We start from the raw sequence: 12,062 nt of genomic DNA on the forward strand, positions 1-12,062 counted from the left end.
TGTCACTCAAAGCAACAAATATTCACACAAACATGCTATTTTCCCTTAATTAACACATATACTATAACACCTTTATGTATTCCATATTCATGTGTAACTGGAGCATAAATTCTAGGTTTCCTCTAGGAGAAAACACTAAATAGTTAGCTTCTGAGGAAAGTTAAAATGTACAGGTAACCAAATCTTAAATCATCTTGGAGAGACAAGAACGGCTTCTCAGTTTGCCTTTTGAGACACTTGGAAGTATGAATGAAGAGCTTTTAATGTCCTTTAATGTATAATTAATTTTAATATTTAATTAATATCTAGTTGTTTTGTTGTTTCTTTCATTGTGTCTGCATGTTTAAATGCACATATAAAAGGTATCTATAAGGTGTAAAGGTATATAAATGGTACATACAGTTTGTATTTGAAATGTTCAATGGACCTACTCTGAATAATAAAGAAAGGAGATGAATGACCAATACATCAGCTATTTTCTGTCTCTTCATTGACCAAGGTTCTGTGGGTGAAAATTGGAAGGAAATATAGAAATAATATCAAAGAAAGTCCAGTCTTTGTAAATGACATAGTCATTTGATGCATGCATACTTTTCTTTGATATGATGGTAGAAGAAATCCTCACATTATTTTGCTCTTTGAAGAGTATATTATCTGTGGTTGGCAGATAAGGAAATAAAGTGCTTTCTTCTTTGCAAGATTTTCATGGTGCTGAGATTCAACCTAATCTTCTTACACCACTTTCTCTAAGAAACTTGGCTTGTTTGTTCTCTGAAGCTCTCTTTGCTTCTAGCCCCTAAAATAGAATACATTTTTTTCTTAAGAAATTATTTCACAAATGGTCATTTTGTTTCCCGGTAAGTTCATTAAAACCCTTTGCAACACATAACAACAGTGGAAAAGATCGGGTCTGTTTCTATGGAAATAGGGACTAAGAACACTAAACTGCCTGGTTTAACAACTGAACTTTGCGGATTTAAAAGTGTCCCTCTACTTGGAGGAGATAAATAGGTGGTAATGTTCAATTCCTAGGCATATTTCTTTGATCTTATTTTCAAATAGCTTTGGTTTGTCTTGTATTTTCTATTATCGTGAAAACTTCACCATTTCCTACTGTGCAGTGATAGCTGATGAGCCCGGGATCCAATTTCTTCTCTCATACACCACAGACTTTTATACATTCGCAATCTCCAAATATGAGTAAAAACTTGTTAGCCGAGAATAAACTGTATTTTTTATAAAATAAATATGAGAAACATAGTTTTCTTAAACCAATTACTCCTTGTCTCGGAGTATCATGGGGGAAAGCAAGAATGGAGTACAAATTATTCTTTTTTTTTTTTTTTTTTTGGTTTTTTGGGCCACACCCTGTGATGCTCAGGGGTTACTCCTGGCTATGCGCTCAGAAGTTGCTCCTGGCTTCTTGGGGGACCATATGGGACGCCGGGGGATCGAACCGCGGTCCGCCCTAGGCTAGCGCAGGTAAGGCAGGCACCTTACCTCCAGCGCCACCGCCCGGCCCCGAGTACAAATTTTTCTACTGTATTCAGTGCTCCTGGCTAGATCCCAGCTAAAGCTTGGTTGGGATTATCTCATCTTTCTTTGTTGCTTCCTGAGAGGGAGGTATTTAAAAAAGCCAAGAACTCCTGCTAGCTTCCTTGGAACAGGGTTGTCTAGAGAAACAGCTACCAAACATTGAGCACCAGCAATACTTGGGACCTTCTGAACATAAGCAAATTATCAGACTCCTTCCAAATCCACTGATTCAGAATCTCTGGGGTGGGCCACTTCAATCTGTTTTGCAGATTGCAGAGCTCTCCAGATAATTGAGCTGTAAGCTAAATTTGAAAGGCATAAAGGGAAGGTATTCAATTTGATCTTGAAGAATGTGCTGCATGTATCTGTAGCATCCCTGAATAAATAATTGGTTGCAGGTAGAGCATTGAAGCTCTGGGCCTTTTATGTTCCTTCTAAGTAAAACCAATAAATTGAACAATTATGCTTGAAAAGTTTTTCTCTTCGTTTTCCTTTTCCTTTTGGGGCCACATCCAGCAGTTTGCTGAGGGGCACTGAATAAAGTTAGGGAGGAGGACAAGCATTTCCAGGATCAAATTAGGGACCTTGTATATGCTAGACTTGTACTGAACCACTTAAGTGTTGCCTCCAGCTACTTAAAGAGTTTCTCAGCCTAATAGTAGAATATTCTGTGGTTAACTGGTTATATGGTGAATGGATCTCACCATCATGAAAGACTTAGCCACTGCTCTATGACTCAGTTATCTTCTAGTTACAATGATCATAAATGTTTAACATTTTGTAAATTGTTTTATACTAAAATTCCCTCATACCGTCATAAAATTATATTGTAAGTGAAATGCATAAAATTCTATTTTATATTTAAACAAGTGATGGTTTACAAAATTATTGATAATTTAGGCATATAGTATTTCAACACCAATCCCACCAGAGTGTCACTCTCATAATTACTGTTTCCATAATTTATCATCTTTCTTCCACACTCCCTTGATAGGCACATTACAAAATTTAGTGGTTGTTGATTATTATTTTTTTTTTTTTGCTTTTTTGGGCCACACCTAGTGATGCTCAGGGGTTACTCCTGGCTATGTGCTCAGAAATCCCTCCCAGCTTGGGGGACCATATGGGATGAGGGGGAATAGAACAGCAGTTTGTCTTAGGTTAGCATATGCAAGGCAAATGCCCTATTGCTTGTACCATCACTCTGATCCCTAAATCTTCCTTTTTTTAATTGTTATTGTTGAGTCTGTTTTTTAGATTTTTAGCTATACTGCTCTCTTGCATTACCAAGCAGCCCAAATACCTGCTTCCACATTATTTTCCTTTCCCATCTTATTTCTTCCTACCTTGATTCTTTTCCCCTTTTCTGTTCTATTTCTCCCTAGATTCTGGGCTTAAGGGTGGTCGAGGCATTACCTATCTACTAAATTTCCTCAGGCACTTACTCTATATATCACTGATAAGTGAGATCATCTTGTGTTTAACTTTCTTCTTTTGGCTTACTTCACTCAGCATGATATCTTACAATTCCAACCAGGTTGCAGCAAATCACATTATTTCATTATTCCTTGCAGCTACATAATATTCCGTTGTGAAGATAAAGCACATCTTTAAAATCCATTCATCAGTAGTTAGACACAGGGTAGATTTCATATCTCAGTAAATAATCATGTGCACATGTCCTTTTAAATAATTTTTTTAGTTCTGTGGATAGATAACTAAAAATGAATTTGCTGGCATTTTCTTTCCAAGTTTACTGAGGACTCTCCACTCCTTAGTCCGCAGGTGTTGAGCCAAAACACATTCCCAAAAGCAGTGGATGAGAGTTTCTTTTGAAGCATATCTCTGCCAGCAAATATTGTTCCTGCTATATTTGATATTTGCTATTCGATGATCTGATACCATTAGCAAAGGCAACAAAATAAAACAATATGAGATATCATTGTATGGCAAAAGAGACACATGTTGAGATTAAAACACAGCTGATGAAATGCATTCAACACATCAGATAAAGGCTTGATAACCAGAATATATAAATTGCTTAAGATGTTGAAAAAATTAAAAATTCCCAAACATTGGGAAAGTAAATGAACAAACACTTCTCAGAGAAAGACAAGTGGATCACCAATATGCATATAAAGAGTGCATTAATTGTTGTTAGGAAAATCGAAATCAAGAGAGCAATGAGATATCATTTTACTTTTGCTTTCATATATGTGATAGCCAGTAACCAAGTATTTCCTTAAGTGTCTTACATATATGACTTGTTAATGCCCTATAATAGCTGATATGAGCTATATGAAACACTGGAGATCTTATGTAATCTCTTCAATATTAAAAAGAAAATGAATGATGGTGTTAGAATTTGAATTCGGGCCTCCTTGGTTTTTTTTTTATTCCTGTCTTCTTGAACTACTATGTTTTATCAGTGAAAAGAAAAACAAAAAGCCACTTGAGCTACAAAACAAAATAGGTAAATCAGACAGTTTGTTTCCATTAAGAGTATAAAGCAATTACTTTGAATACATTTAACACATATATTGACTTCATGTAAAAGCCTCTCTGGCTAAAAGTGATCAATAAACAAGGCTTATAGTAGTACTAGACTGCTGATTTATTGACAACACTGGGATGTTTCACTCCTGCTTGGAACAAAACTCATAATATAGAAGCTAAAAAGAACTCGAGGAATCTTTTAAGTTTAAATATGTTCAAATAGGAAAAAGGAAATGTATAACTAAAATGATCAAATAATTAGTTAGAAGTCAAATTCTGTTAGTGGCAGCAATGTGAACAGGATAAGTCTGATAGTTCACAGGAAGGGGTGCTGGTCTTATCTTGTTTAATTTTATCAAAAAAAAACTATCTCATCTATTCACATATATATCTATAAATTAATCTATCAATCATTTCTTTATCTCTATTTGATTCTTGGGTCATATATGGCAAATTGAAGGTAACTTGAGAAAACACGCGATGTCACATATTGAACCTGGGGCTTCTGCCCAAGCGCATAGCCTTTTGAATAATCTCCCTAGTCCCACACTGGATAGTATTGTTACAAGGGGCTACATATTCATATGTTTATATTCAGACGAAGTTTATAAGGAAGATGTGGTGTGGCCAAGTCTGAAAAGAGAAGTACAGATTATTTAACTAATAAAGTTAATATGATTTTTCATGGCAGAGGCTCAAGTGTAGGTCTGGGAATCTGGAACAAGATGATGAATTGCTGAACTATTAGAAAAACCCATAATATTAAGATTTAAGAAGTGTAAATCAAAGAATCACTTGGAAATGAAGCAGAAAATATATGGAGTGACCAGATCACAAAATGTTGAATTTCTCAATCTTAGGCATTTGTAATTTATAGAAAGGCATTTTTAAAGGGGAGTGCCATGGTTTAATTTGTATCTTTCTGTATCTTTCTCTGGTTCCTAAAATATCAACAGATGGGCTAGAGAAAGGAAAGTGATACATAATCTAAGAATAAAGATAGAAACTGGTTATAGTAGTAATATTTTAGGCAAAAGACAATAATACCTATACAGATAAAGTCTACTAAGAAGGCAAGAGAGAAAAAGGATTCACAAGATTTTTGAAGAGCATAAACAAAGCAATCAGTTATTTTTGGAACAAACAAAATTTTATTTCAAAACAATACAAAAGATAGAACATTGCATTAGTATATTCATGACCACAGTTTTTTTTGTATGTGTGCACAAGAACAGTTTCATAAATCCAATGTTAATATTAATTTAAAGTATCTCTCTATACTCTTAACAGATCCTCCCTTTATATCTCTTCTCCTTATAGATACAAAAAAACATTGTTGAAGGGCATCTTGGTTGTTTCCAGAGTCTTGCTATGGTAAATAGTGCTGCAATGAATATAGGTGTAAGGAAGGGGTTTTTGTATTGTAGTTAGAGAAATAACTACATTTTGAACTGTCCTAATAATGAGAATGTATGAGGGAAATGGAGAGCCTGTTTAGAGTACAGACAGGGGTCGGGTGGGGAGGAGGGAGACTTGGGACATTGGTGATGGGAATGTTGCACTGGTGATGGGGGGTGTTCTTTACATGACTGAAACCCAAACACAATCATGTATGTAATCAAGGTGTTTAAATAAAATAAAAAAATAAATAAAAACAAAACAAAACAAAAAAAAACATTGTATTCCTGCAGTGTACTTATATTCCACAAAGGACTCTCATTCTAGACTCTTGCCTAAATTATAATGTAGTTTCTGCATATTAACATTTACAAGAGATAAGGTGAAGATGATTTGGTGATTTTGAAACAATAGAAAGCAGATAATTCCTAGAATTCTGGTTGACTGATAGATATGAAATATATAATGAGAATAAGAAGATTACAATCATATAATTAAAATATATAATATGCAATTAAAATATAATAATATAATACATATAATAATGCATATGATCAAGTCAGAATTGTGAATCTAATATTGATTCATTGGATCAATATTGTGCTATAATATAAAGAGAGTTATAATAGTTGTTCATTGTCTAAAAAATGCCATATATAAGATTCTCCAAAGCAGTATGTTTGCATGCCCAAGTTTAGAGACCTGTGGAACATTATAGCGGAGAAAGAGGAACCTCACTATCTATATGGAGAGAGAATAGAGAATTGAAAGATGACTAGAATCCTGTTCTAAAAAAACTAATCATATTTAATCGGTAAGTTCAAATGCATCTTGAAATCTGGTTTTATTACTTGCAATATAGCTGTCAATTATCCAGATCAGTATGAAAGATGCACTTAAGAAAAATTTTAAAGGAGGTATATTATGTAGAAATGAAATTATATAAGAAAAATCTAAAAACAAATTCCCTTTCTAATATCCTCTATACTGACTGTGCCTATGCAAAAACAAAACAAAACAAAAAAATCTTTGCCATACTAGCCCTCCTCGTTTTTTTCCCTATCTTTTTTTTTCTTTCTTATTATTGTTGTTTTGTTATTTTTTTCTTGTTGCTGTTGTGGTTTTTGCCATTGCTTGTTTTTTTCCCAACAGAACCACAGATCCTTAACTATTTTATTCTGCCTCATAAATTGAGGGGGGGAAGAAAAGTAGATAATACCAGCAGCAAAGAGTCACTTGAAATTTGAGTGGAAATAAAAAAAATGTTCAGACCTAAACACCAAACCAGAAGTCAACGACAAGAGAATTAAGACTCCCAATCTACAACAAGCTATACACAAAGGGGACCTGTTACACTAGGAGTCCAGGGGCACAAGGAAAAGGTATCAGATGCATTCTGGGATCAGGGAAGGAGGACAACACTGGTGGTGAGAATGGCCCTGATTCACTGTCACTATGTACCTTAACTATAATGTGAAAGACTTATAATTCACATTAGTCACAATAAAAATTACAAAACAAAATTTTAAAAACAGATCATAATTTGGAAAGAACAAAAAATTCAGAGAAGAGGCCAGAGTGATGGCACAGCAGCTAGGGCATTTGCCTTTAATAAAGCTGACTTGGGTTCAATTCACAGGATCCCATATGGTTCCCTGAGACTTCCATGAGTAATATCTGAGCACACAGCCAGGAGAAATGTCTGAGTGCCCCTGGATGTGACCCCAAAACTAAATAAACAAAAAAATAAATTCAGAGAAATCTGGAATGATTGATGGGATGTCTCTGAATGTAGAATGGTAAACAAGTCATTATTTGGGTCTGGCTTAGTGAAGTCTTGTTAACTTATGTGACTAACAAAAATAGAGACATTTTCACATTAAACCTATTAATTTTTTTGAAAACCAATTCTAGAATGTACTCAAAGTCTCCTTGTAAATTACCAGGTACACTCAGATGATGGTGTTAACTGCAGAGCAGAGATCTCACAAGGCTGTAAGAGTTTCTTTTCAAACCATCTGATCACTTCTAAGGCTCATTTCTTAGAGAGGCAAAGCTAGCTGCATGCTTCGTCTGAGTTGGCAAGTGCTGTGCATTTTCTACTGCCAGTAAAACACACTCTTTGGCAATACAAATATGACATAGAAAATAACCAGTCATTCTTGGGTTAGTTACCTTCCCCTATTTAGTAAAGTGCTTTTTAAATAAAAAACAGAGATTCTAACCATAGAAAGTCTTAATTATTTTACCCCTTATCAACTTACATATATACATATATGTGTGTAGATATGAATTCTCAAGTGTAAATATTTGAAAAAATTTAAGTAACATATATATAATTCTACACTTGAGAATTTCTTATTAAATATACTGATTAAAGTAGATCTTTATTTTTTAATATATAAATTCCTTAATAACTCATACAAAATAGCTCCCAAACTTAACTGAATGGTAAATAAGTTTGATGAATTTTGTTGTAAATTTGGTTTGGCACAACTTTACTTGAAAATGAGTTGAAATAATTTGAGGAAGCTTGAGTTGAGCATTCCTGCATAGTTTGAATATAGAAGAACTATTACACACTGGGAAAGATAAAAATTAGACTCTCACTAGGTTCTACAAATAAATTTCCTTTTTTAAAAAAACTATTGAGACCATTATGAATTAAAAAAATTTTTACAGTTGTATTTTAGGCACATAGTGACAGTGAATTAGGGCTATTCTCATCACCATGTTGACCTCCCTTCATCAAAGTTCCCAGTATGCACCCCATACCTATAGCTTTAGTCCCCTGGACTACTAGTGTAACAGGTACTTTTTGTGTTTATCTTGTTATAATTTGGGTGTCTTCTATTGTCATGACTTTTGTCATACTTAAATGGGGTGTTTAGATCTGACCTTTTGTTTTTCACTCAATGCACCTGAGATCACTTAACCTCTGGTTCTCTTCCACTTTTTTTTTCTTCAGTTTGTAGGAACACATAAGTAATATGAGGCAAAACAAAAATGATTCATAAAAGAACGGGAGCTCCAAACTGTGCATAAATAATTTAATTCTAATAGATAACCTTACCCTGAAAACATTTTTTAATTATTGTGAATTAGCATGATTCTAAAATGATACTGCATTACCTGACATCTTCCTTAATTTTTCACAGGCAATTTTATGTTTGTAGTAGTTTTTTTTATTCTTAGTAGTGATATTAATAGTCTAGTAATAAATAAATTTAATAATTAAGAAACTGGGTTATAGAGAGGTTACATTTCTTGCCCAGGAACAAAGACTGAACACACGCAGTCAAAGTTTAATCCCAGAACTTTCTGACTTGTAAGTTGGTCAAGAAAAAATATTCATTATCTGAAGACAGAAAACTAAGCTCTTTGATGGATCAATAGATGGGATGAAAGAAAGGCAACATTAGCATTCAATCTCCCAAATTTGTGTTTCAGAGGAGCAAGATGGTCACTCAAGCATTATTAAGCAGAGAAGAGAAATTCAGTTGCTTTACAAATAACACAAAGAAAACAAAATACAACAAGATGATATAGTTAGAAATGCAAGGTTTTTCTAGAAGTTGATTTCTTTTTTATTTTAAAAAGATATGATAGCAATTTGACACAAATGAAGACTAGTTACCAAGTACCTAAGAAAGAAGTCCATTAAATTAAAAATATGTAACTTGAATTGTTCAACTGTGAAGCCTCTAAGATAGGAAGATGTCTCAGTTGATCTTCTAATCAAATATTTCGTTTTATATATCCAAAGTGTCACATTCAAGGGCCTTTAATATTACTGGAAACAGGCCAAATGATAAAATGGTGGCATTAGAAATGAAATGCTGGGGCCGGGTGGTGGCGCTAGAGGTAAGGTGCCTGCCTTACCTGCGCTAGCCTTGGATGGATCACGGTTCGATCCCCCGGCGTCCCATATGGTCTCCCAAGCCAGGAGTGACTTCTGAGCACATAGCCAGGAATAACCTCTGAGTGTCACCGGTGTGGCCCAAAAAACAAAAAACAAAAAACAACAACAACAAAAAAGAAATGAAATCCTATAATGAAGAGTTGTTCTATAGTCTACAGAAACAGGAAAATACAACAGAGCTTGCAGTGGGAAAAATGGATATTACTGAAAAAAAAAAAAAAAGAAGGTGTAGCGTGATCTGGACTGATCAGGAAGGAGAAATGGGCTTTTGTATGAAACATGGAGAAGGACGAGTGAGAGAAAAATATGGCAGCCTTGAATGGTGGTAAGGAGAAAAGTATGTCCAGATATGTGATCACAGCTGTGCTAACTGGAATCCTCATTTCCTTCACTTCCCCTGCTTTCCTCTGAGTCCTTTTTCTTCTTCCTTCTCCCCTTCACTTTCTTTACTTTGCAGATTTGGAGGCCACATCTGGTGGTGCTCAGGGCTTACTCATGGCTTGTACTCAGATATCATTCCTGGGGGGATAGAAGGGCCATATAGGATATTCAGCATGTATGCAGGGCAAGCACCCTCTCTGCTATACTAATCTATAGAGCAATCCCATCAACAAATCTGGTTTTTAAGTTCTCTAGATAAATACAATGAAAAGCACACTGTTTAAATAAGTGGTTCTCAGACTGGTAGAGTCCCTAGATAAATTTATTACAGATAAATTTAAAGAAAATTGTTTTTATGTCTGACGAGTTCAGATTAAGTTCGAAAGTGGAGTTTAGACATCTAAACTGCTAAAGGGCCATTTATTTTAGAAAGATCTTCAGATAAAGTGAGTCCTCCCAAAGGCACCAGGTACTTCTTGTCTGGCAGAATTTGTTCAAGAAACAGCCCTCCACAGAGGAAGAAAAAGAAGAAATGAGCAGTAATTGATCTAGGGAACAACAGTCTCTATGTCCTAAGGCTTAAGAAAAGATATTTTTGTAAGTAAAGCAAGCAAAGACACAGAAGAGAATGATTATGTAACCAGGACATGAAGCCTAATAGAAAGATCAGAAGTTAATAGTACCCAGAGCGTCTTTGCATAATCATCTCAGAAGAAAACAATGGAGTCAGAGGGAAGACCTGGTTTTCAACAGTCTCAGGCGGCAACCAACTGAGGAGAAAACCACCCTGAATCATGCTTTGACTTGCTTTTCCATAACACCTGAAGCACGCTTGTTTGCTCTGTAAACCTTACTTAAACAAAACTCCCCATCCCAGACTCCAGGGGTTTGCCAGAGAACAGTTAGTTTAATTGAAGCTCATCTGCTTGTGTTCCTAATGAGTCCCCCATTTCATCGCCTGCTCTTAGTTTGAAATAAAATGTCCCCCTGTCTCCGTGATTAAAAACATGTTTAAGCCTTAGATATACAGTAGCTGCCAAAATGTTTCCAACAAGCAATACAGCTCAGAATTGAGGCCTTCAGGCAGGCTGAAAATAAAACTGTTTATTGCTCAAGCTTTTCAAAAAATATTATAACCAATTCATTCAAGTCATATTTTATGGAAACTGAAAGCAACGACAATGGAAACTTAGAGTTGCATTTATTTCTTAAGCTTTGTTAATTCTATCCCCAAATGAACCCATCCACACCCTCTACACTTTCCTATTTTGATACTAATTTTCCTTTTGCAAATATGAAAAATAATTTGAAGGGGTTTATACCATTAAATATAAAAGTGTATTTGCATAAAAAAGTGTTTTCCTCATTCAAGAGCTATACTATCTATGAAATGCCTCTGTTAGAAAGAAATTTTTTATTTACAAAACTTAGGGATATTTATGGAGTAGAATAAATGCCACTTCATCTTGTATTTTCTTTAAGAGCATTGCAGAATGCTAATAAATTTCTCAAGGAATTGCTTTCTTTAGGTGACGCATTTAAAGTAATTTAACTCCAACCACCTTTGTCCTCTAAATCTACATCACTCTGCACAGATTTTAATCTGGTTATCTTTTATAGATTAAACACTTCAACTAGTCCAATAGGAAAGAAAAAAAATTAGTAAAATGCACAGGGAAAAAAAGAAACAGAGATTTTTCTAGATAACTATAATCAAATAGCATAAGATCAGTTGGTAATTGATTTATGGTTCTAAAGTATTTGAAAATATGTTTACAAACCTGCATCTACATAGACAAAACAAAAATATATATACACACCTAATTAAATACAACATAAGTATAAGCTGAAAGCTCTGAAATTAAGTACATAGCTTGCTCAGAAAATAAAATATGTGTGGTACTCAAACCTCTACATCAAAAATGAAAAAGAACGATTACTGCTGGATGTAGAGAAAAGAGACCCTTATTCACTGTTGGTGGAATGTCAACTGATTCAGACTTTTTGGAAAACCATACAGACATTCCTCAAAAAAGTAGAAATTGAGTTTCCATATGTTCCAGCAATATTGATCCATGAAATATAATCTAGAATCCCAAAAACATATAGAAAAGGTATCTGCACCCCTATGTTAATTGCAGCACTGTAGACAATAGCCAGAATTTGGAAACAACTCAAATGCCTGAGAACATATGTGTGGATAAAGAAACTTTGCTACAACCACACATGATATACTATTCATTTTTTTAAAATGAAGTCATGAAGCTTGTTTTTACATGTATAAATATGGAATGTATTATGTTGAGAGTCAGAGGAAAAGGTATAGAAA

General features: G+C 34.5%; 2 protein-coding genes across 5 annotated transcripts in view; one reads left to right on the forward strand and one right to left on the reverse strand.

Annotated features, from left to right (window-relative positions):
• Positions 1 to 12,062, forward strand: part of PACRGL (parkin coregulated like) — a 491,459-nt gene that overhangs the window by 276,668 nt on the left and 202,729 nt on the right. The gene's annotated exons all lie outside the window — the stretch shown is intronic.
• Positions 1 to 12,062, reverse strand: part of KCNIP4 (potassium voltage-gated channel interacting protein 4) — a 1,191,871-nt gene that overhangs the window by 260,864 nt on the left and 918,945 nt on the right. The gene's annotated exons all lie outside the window — the stretch shown is intronic.

The sequence above is a fragment of the Suncus etruscus genome, chromosome 16 (assembly GCF_024139225.1).
Source record: "Suncus etruscus isolate mSunEtr1 chromosome 16, mSunEtr1.pri.cur, whole genome shotgun sequence".
Taxonomy (NCBI): Eukaryota; Metazoa; Chordata; class Mammalia; order Eulipotyphla; family Soricidae; genus Suncus; species Suncus etruscus.